We start from the raw sequence: 8,943 nt of genomic DNA on the forward strand, positions 1-8,943 counted from the left end.
ATCTCCACAGAATCTCGTAGATGATCTCCTCTCTCCATAATTCCCCAGCCTCCTCTCTGTTCTCCTCAAGCAGACCCTCACCCCTTCCCCTTTATCCATTAACTGGGCTGGCCAGTCTGAAAAACTCTCATTCGGGTTCCCCTGAAATGTCTCTGTGGAATACACAGTCAGAGCCTACTCTGGCCCCTTGCACAAATATCCTGTATTACACTGGGACACGTTTGAAAATGTTGTCACTCTTCGGGCTCCAGGACTGACCTATTCTTTGCTATACCCCCACAGCTTCTAATCTGGGATCCAGGATCAGATCAGGAATGATGGAGATGAGGAAAGCTTCCAGGACCAGATAAAGGGATGGATTTCATGGTTTTTTTCCTTCCTTCTCCAAAATATCTCCCTATACAAATGCCTATGCTATGAGCCAGCCAGATGAGTCTAGCATGAAAATTCAAATCAATGCCTCTGGCCTGAGTTTCCTGTAAAATGAGGGAGTGGGTCTAGAGGCATTCTGATGTCCCTTCCAGCTCTGAATGTATGATCCTATGATTAATCCATCTCTGAGCCTGCTTCCAAATCCAGAAATCCATTCACCTTGTCCCATTTCATTATTCAAGGGTCTTTTGGGGACAGGGAGATCTCCTGGGTTTCCTGTCCCTTCCCATGGATGTTCCTGACTCTAGAAAAGTTCTTGCTGTAGTCTAACCTTTATCCCTCCTGCTGCAATCTCACTAAAGATAGACAATAAAAGAACATGACTCCCAGTCTGTCCCTACCACCCCCACCATGTCTCAGGATTGATCTCTTAATTGCTGTGCTTAGTTTTTTCCCCTTGTTTCAGGGCTTTTTACCCCTGTCTAATCTGCTTCCCTGAAGTTCTGTCATCTTCATGTTCTGTACCCCTACTGTTAGGAGGAGCTTATTCTGCTTCATTTACCCCTCTCAAAGCCCCAGGAGAGAGGGAGAGGAAGAGGGAGGGTGGAGAATGAGGGAGAGAGAGAGAGGAAGGAGAGACAAGCAAGAGAGGAGGGAGAGAAAGAGAAAGGAGCAACAGAGTGATGGAGACAGAGACACACACACACCCCCACAGAGAAAGGGAGAGACCGACAGAGAGAAATGAGAGAAAGAGACACAGAGAAAGATAGAAAATATTAGTGACTATCAAGTTTCAGCCAGATGCTTGAGAGTAACTCAGCTGGAGTAACCATCTCCTCTGCCCTTCTCCCATGGAACTGAAAGGAAGCAAGAGATGGAGATGGAGCTCAGCTCTCTGGTCTTATCCTTAGGTCTCTCTTATCCTAAGAGTCCCTCTCCAATCTTTTGTCTTTTGGAATTATCAACTCCGACTTCATAGAGAGAAGTTGCATCTGCCTAAAGCAGAGGTTCTTAAACTGGTGTCTGAGGATACCCAAGGGGTCCACAGATAGATTTCAATGAACTTCTATCTTTATTTTCACTAAAAATCTTACTGAATAGCATTTACTTCAATTACGAATTTTAAAAAAAACACACTTTTTTTTTTTTTTGGAGAAGGGAATCTGTAGGCTTCACAAGACTGCCAAAGAGTCTATGACACCAAAAGGGTTAAGAACCCCTGGACCAGAGTGTGGGCAGCAGCTGGTTCCCTAGACCCCTTAATTATGCACAAGTCTAATGAAGCCCCCTTAAAAGCTCAGCTAATTACTGAACTGGGTGCACCCTGAAGGAAAAGGAATGGGGCTGGTGAGAAAAACATGAAGGGAGAGGCATAAAGATTCTTGAGTACTTAGAGGAGGAGTAGGGAGGAGGAAGGTAGGCACTGAGAGAAGGGCAGTGTAGGTTGTTCATACAAATAAAATGCCAAATAGACCAATGGATTATTGATTCACTTCAGAGTGCAAAGCTAAGGCAATGTTTAAAAAATCCATGTTCTATTTGTTAAAGGGTTTCCCCCACCCCTCAGTGGAGGGCGATCTGGATAGGTGAGAAAATAAATGCTTGGTAACTTTTTAAAATAAAATTTGATTTTAAAAAATCAAAACTGTTTGGTACTGGATAAGATATAGAATGGTGGATCAGTGGGATAGAGTATATAGCAGTAAATACAATACACAGTAGTAAATGACTATAATAACCTGGTGTTTGATAAACATAAAGATCTAAGTTTGGGGGTTAAAAGCAGGCTATCTGGTAAAAAATTGCTGGGACAATGCAAGGACCTAAAACATTCCCTAAGGACTCTTGATGCAAAATGCCTTCCACATCCAGAGAAAGAACTATGGAATTGGAACGCAGAATGAAGCAGACTATTTTCTCTTGTGTTATGTTTTATTTTGGTTTGTTTTTTTCATGGTTTCTCCCATTCATTTTAATTTTTCAATGCAACACGACTAATGTGAAAACGTGTTTAATAAGAATGTATGTGTAGAACCTAGATAAGATTGCATGCTGTCTCGAGGAGGGTGGGGGGAGGGAAAGAGAGAAAATTTAAAACTTATGGAAATGATTGTTGAAAACTGAAACAAATAAATTAATTAATAAAAAAAATTGCTGGGAAAGCTAGAAAGCAATCTGGTGGAAATGAGGTATACACCAATATCTTACACCATTTATCAATATGACCAAAATGGATATATAACTTAGACATAAAGTAAATTAGAAGAAAATGGAACATATTTTCTCTCGGGTTTATAAATAGAAGAATTTATGGATAAACAAGAAATAGAGAGCATTATGGGATGCAAGATGGGTAATTTTGATGAAAGATTTAAAATGGTTTTATACAAAGAAAACCAACATAGCCAAGATTAGAAGGAAAGCAGAAAATTAGGGGGAAATTTTATAGACAATTTCTCAGAGAAAGGTCTCATATCTCAAATACATAGAGAACTGACTCAAATGATAAGAATATGAATCATTCTCCAATGACAAATGGTCAAAAGATACGAACAGGCAGTTTTTCAAAGAAGAAATGAAAGCTATATATAGACATATGAAAAAATACTCTAAATCATTATTGATTAGAGAAATGAAAATGAAAACAACTTTGAGATATCTCACATTTATCAGAGTGGCTAAAATGATAGAAGGGGATAGTGACAAATGTGGGAGCCATGTGGAAAAATTGGAGCACTAATACATTGTTGGCAGAACTGTGAACTGATCCAACCATTTTGGAGATTAATCTGGAGTTATGCTCAAAGAATTATAAAATTGTGTGACACTCTTTGACCCGGCAATACCACTATTAGGTCTGATTCCCAAGGTGAGTGGCTAAAAAGGAAAAAAAAAACCCTATATGTTATAAAATATTCACAGCAGCTCTCTTTGTGGTAGCAAAGAAATGGAAATTAAGGGGATGCCCATTAATTGGGGAATGGCTGAAAAAGTTGTGGTATAGAATTGTGATGGAGTATTGCTGTGCTGTGAGAAATGATGAGCAGGTTGGTTTTAGAAAAATGTGGAAAGACATATGAAATGATGAAGAGTGAAATGAGCAGGGTCAAGTCAACGTTGTATACAGTAATGGCAATGTAGTTCAAAGAGTATCTATGAATGATTAAGTTAGTCTGAGTAAAGATTTATTAGGAAAATGCTATCCACTGCCAGAGAAAGGACTGATATATGGAAGTATATATTGTATGATTCCACATATATGTGCGTATGTATATACATACGCACATATATACATACACACATATATACACATACACATATATATCTATTTATATACATCTACACAGATATATAAAATATTGGCGTTCTCTAATGCAAGGTTGGGAGGGAGTGAGAAAGACAACTTGGAATTAAAAATGTAACAAAAAAAAGAAAAGCAAAGAAGTTTTAATTGATGTTTCTCATTTGGTAATTAGCTCCTCCTTCAATGGCACTTTGGGGGCAAGAGAGCTTGAGGTGGATAGAGGCAGTTCAGATTTGGTAGCAAAGACCTCTTAGGTCCTGCTTGTGGCTCTCTCATCCCTGCTTTCTTTTTCCCTTCTTCCTCTCTCTGTCGGAGAGCTTTGGCTAAAGGTCTGATATAAATAATGTCCTTTGATAAGGTTCCCTATGCTCCTGGGGGTGGGGGGCCTGGAGGGAGGTAAGCAAGGAGATGGCAGGGGAAACTAGTAGCTCCTTGATCTGCTGGATTCACAAGGACTTGAAAGGGCTGATGCTGAGCTAAGGTGGAGAAGGAAAGAAGAACCAGGCGTGGGGAGGTTGGCGGGGGGGGGGGGGGCGTGAAAGTGTGCTCTGGGAGGAGAGAGACAGAGGCAGCACCTGAAGGAAAAAAGCAGGGGCTTAGGTATGCATTTTGGCTAAACATGCAAAAGAGGCTCAGATCATCAGATGGCACTTATTCATTTCCAAGTGCACAGCACAGCTTCTATTATAACAGCCTGTTTTGCTGATATAGTAGAATACCAGAGACCCTAGCAGGTCTCCTGAGCCAACCTGCACCCTTCTCTCTTCCTCACCCTCCTTTTCTTTGGGAAATCGGGGTGGGGGTTGAAAGAAAGGGTTGCCAGGAGCAATGCTGACTGAGATCAGAAAGGGTGACTTAATTACTCCTCTGGAGCTTGGAGTTGAGGGTGTGGGGTGGGGAGGAAGGAAGGCAGGACTTAACTCTGTACATAAGTATGTGGCTGATGATCTGCCCCTGTCACACATGTGTCCGCCCACATATGCTCTCCTGTATACTTCCCCCTCTATTTGACATGATGGCTCTGTCCTTGAGGGAGCAGCTGGGGAGGCTGACTTTGGAGGATTGCAATGTCCACTCCAAGCCAAGTTATGAAGTTGAGAACGGAAACTGTGGCCCTGGTTCTGAAAGGCCAAGAGGGAGGTAGCAGGCAGGGCAGAGTGCGTGGGGAGCAGATGGAAATGTCATCCAGGCCAGTGAAACCATAGCACAGTGATGGAGAAATGTGGCCCTGAGCTAGTCAAGGACCTAGGAAGCCTGAGATGTTCCCAGCTGCTGCCCCTTGTATTTCTTGGAGCCCCAAATCTCATAGGCTACAGGACAGCCACTTCTAGGAATTTAAGAATAAAAAGGCTGACATCATATGGCACAAAGGATTGAGTCTAAAGGATGATTTTTTAAAATGAACTTTTATTGGTCTTTTTTTTTTTTAACAAAATGTCTTTCTTGATGTTTTTTTCCCCAAAATTTACCCCAGTACTCCCTACCCCACCCTCACAGAGCCATTCCATAAAATAAATACCATTTTTAAAAATAAAAAAGAGAGAAAAAATTGGCAAAATTGATAGGCATATTTAAAAAGTATAAAAATATGTGTAATGTAACATAATCGAAAGCTTCCCACTTCTGCAAAATGTGGGTATATTCTAATATCTCTTGTTTTGAGTCGCGCTTGATCTTTGTGATTTTGTACCGTTTATTCTTGTGTGTGTGATTGTCTTTTCTGTTTATATGGTTATAGTCATTTATACATCATTTCCTTGGTTCCACTTACTTTACCCTGCTTTGGTTCATAAATATGTTTACATATTTCTCCATATTCATCATATTTGTCATTTTTTACAGCCCAATGATATGTATTTCACTCATGTCTCAGTTTTTTAGCCATTCCCCAATCAGTGGGAGTCTGCTTTGTTCCCAGTTCTTTGCTATTATAAAAAACAAAAGTATTACTACAAGAATTTTGATGTATATAGGGACTTTCTTCTCACCAACAGCCCCGTTGGGGTATAGGCCCGGTAGTGGAATCACTGAGACCATGGGCTCCTTTTATTTGAATAATTTCCATTTGTTTTCAAAAACAAAATTTTGTTTTTACTGATTCACAGCTTCACCAACAATACATCAGCGTGTTTATCTTCCTACAACGCTACCAACATAGACTCTTCCCATTTTTTGTCATATTTGCCAATTTTTAGGGAATAAGGTAAAAATTCAGAATTGTTTTGATTTGTATTTCTCTTTTTATTGGTGATTTGGAGCATTCTTTCATATGTTTCATGAATAGTTTGCAATTCTTCTTTTGAGAACCCTGTCCATACCCATTGGCCACTTATTGATTGGGGAATGGTTTTTGGTGATACGCGTACAGACATACACAAACACATACACGTTATCCAAGGTATAGAAGCAATTAGCAAATATATATCCACACATACCTAGAAATATATATTTGATATATAGAGCATATAAATAATTGACAGACACATAACCACACACATTCATATGTATCTGTCAATTGTTTATATGCCTTGATATCAAATATGTATACGTATGTGTATATGTGTGTGTGTATATTGTAATTGTGTATATATCTTGAATACCTAACCCTTATCTGAAAATTTTAACACAACCTTTTTCTTCCCCCACTCGACTCCTTCCTAGGGGCTCATTTGTACAAGCTGGAGGACGCTGTAAGATGCGGCATGGTGACAATATTCTGGACTTGGTGTCAGGAAAGATGTAGGCTCAAATCCTGGCTTACTTGTATAATCTTTGGCAAGTCACTTAATGTTTCTGAGCCTTGGTTTCCTCATCTGTAAAATGAGAATTATAAACTCATAGATTTAAAACTGGAAGGGATTTTAGGAGTCATTTACTTTACTTTCCTCATTTCACGGATGAGGAAACTGAGGCCCAGAGAAGTTAAATAACTTGCTCAAGGTAGTGGCAGACTCCAGGATTTGAACACAGGTCCTCTGACTCCACATTTTTTGCACTATTTACTATAATAATTTTGAGGCTTATCTTTAAAGATTATTGCAAAGAAAGCACTTTATAGACCTTAAAATGCTATATAAATACAATAAATATTGTATAATACAATAAATATTGTTGCTAACTGAAATAAGCTAAGACTTTGAAAATAGTTTCTTTGATGAATTCCTGAATGATTGAGGACAGAAAATGTGTCTGTGGGAAATTGAAAGCTAGTAGCTCAAAATGGATTCCTAAAAAAATTGGGGAAAAACTGAGCTATATTCTTTTCTAAAGGGAAGATCCTACCTTTAAGAAATGTCTCTCAGTGGGATCAGAGGTGCAAAAGGATGGGGTTTGAGATTGACCAAGCAATCAATAAGCATTTATTAAGAACCTACCTAATATGTACCAGGCACTGTGCCAGGTGCTGGGGATGAAAAACTAAGAAAGAAGCAGTCCCTGTCCTCAGAGAGCTTATATTCTATCAAAGGAAACAACACAAACACATGTAAGCAAATACAACATACTTTGAAGGGAGTCACGATAGCCAATGGCGGAGGGGCTGTGGATCAGAAGGAATCTCATGAAGATAGTGGTGTTTGAGCTGAGCTTTGAAAGGAGTTATCGATTCTGAGGTAAGGAATGAGGAGGAATTTCATTTCAGGGAAGGAAAAAGATCCCAAAACTGGAGTGATGAGGCTAGTTTATGGTAAGCATGAAAGTGGAAGGAATTTTGGGGACTAGGACCCTCTTATAGATTTTCTCTTCTCTCTGCAGTGAGGCAGATTTCAATTGATATATAAGAGAAATTTTCAAAATTATTCACTTTTCAGAAATTGAACGGTCTCAGGAGTTAGGCACCTGGATTTCCCATTGCTAGAGATCTACAAGCAGAGGCCAGGTGTTATAGAAAATAACTCAGTTTAAGTAAGCATTGAACTACAGAACTCTAAGGTTCCTTCCAGCTACAGGATTCTGTGAAATATTAGATAGAAGATGGGGAGATTGTATGGGACCAATTTCTATGGCAGTCTTTGATCCTTTTTGTCTCATGGAACCCTTTGGCAATTGGGTAAAACCAATGGAACCCTTCTTAGAATAATGTCTTTAAATGCAACTAGGTGGATCAGTGAATAAAGAGGCTGGGCATAGAGGCAGAGGAAGACCTGAGTTCAAATCCAATCTCAGATACCTTTAGCTGTTTGACCCTGGGCAAGTCACTTACCTTCTCTTAGGCTCCATTTCCTCATCTGTAAAATGAAGGATAACAGTCCCTACCTTTCCCTAGGGTTGTTGTGAAGATAAAATGAGATAATACTGGTAAAGCATTTTGCAAACTCTATATAAACGCTGGCTATTATCATTGTGCACAAAACAAATAGGATTACCAAAACAAATTCTATTTAATAGAATAATGAATTCTATTAAAATAAAGATGCAATTATTTTTCCCTATATAAGTTCCTCGACTCCCTGAAATCTATCCACAGATCCCAAGGGGGTCCATGGCTCCAAATTAAGAACCCCTGAGTTATATAGATGAGATATGAGATAGAGATGCCTGAGAAGTAACAAGTAAAGAGAGAGCAGTGAGGATTTTAGAGGTGACTCAGCAATTCATCTCTCTCTACCCTACAGAAGGCCCAATCTCTCCATGAAAGAAAGAAGAAGAAAAGGGTGACAAGAAAGAGATGGGGGGAGAGGGGGACCAAGACAGAAGCGGGAAAAAGGCCATCTGCTTTCCACTTTATTCATTAATCCTCAGATTTGGGGTCCACTGTGGCTGGAGTAAAGAGATGTCTGGGCTGGGCATCAAGGACCCTTAACTCCTCCAGGCTCCCTCCTTTCCCTCCACCCTGTGTCTGCAATGCACAAGGGTGATCAGGGAGACAGAGTGGAGGAGGGAGCAGCCGTTATATCCTCTCCTGAAATTGCTTCTGAAAACGACCAGACACTTCACCAGAAAATGATGACAATTTGGGTGCTGGGCACAGGAAGACAGACGATGCTGATTATAGGAGGAATGGGAGGGACAGCCAACCCCATGGTCGCATGTCCTCTCGCTTCTCTTCAGGGCTTTCATGGTCTGTGTCAGAGGTATGAGGTGAGGCTGCCCTCTGCCTCTGGGAACAAACAGCCCTTGAATAAAGGCAAGAGATGAAGTGAAAACCCTAAATGGTCTCTCTAAAAGACGGGGAAAACCAAACCCTCTCAGTCCTGACTCAGCTCATCCCTTAAAAGGGAACTGGGCAAGAAGAGTTAGATTAATTTACAGGCTAAAAAAAGTTACTC

The sequence above is a fragment of the Notamacropus eugenii genome, chromosome 3, assembly GCF_028372415.1.
Source record: "Notamacropus eugenii isolate mMacEug1 chromosome 3, mMacEug1.pri_v2, whole genome shotgun sequence".
Taxonomy (NCBI): Eukaryota; Metazoa; Chordata; class Mammalia; order Diprotodontia; family Macropodidae; genus Notamacropus; species Notamacropus eugenii.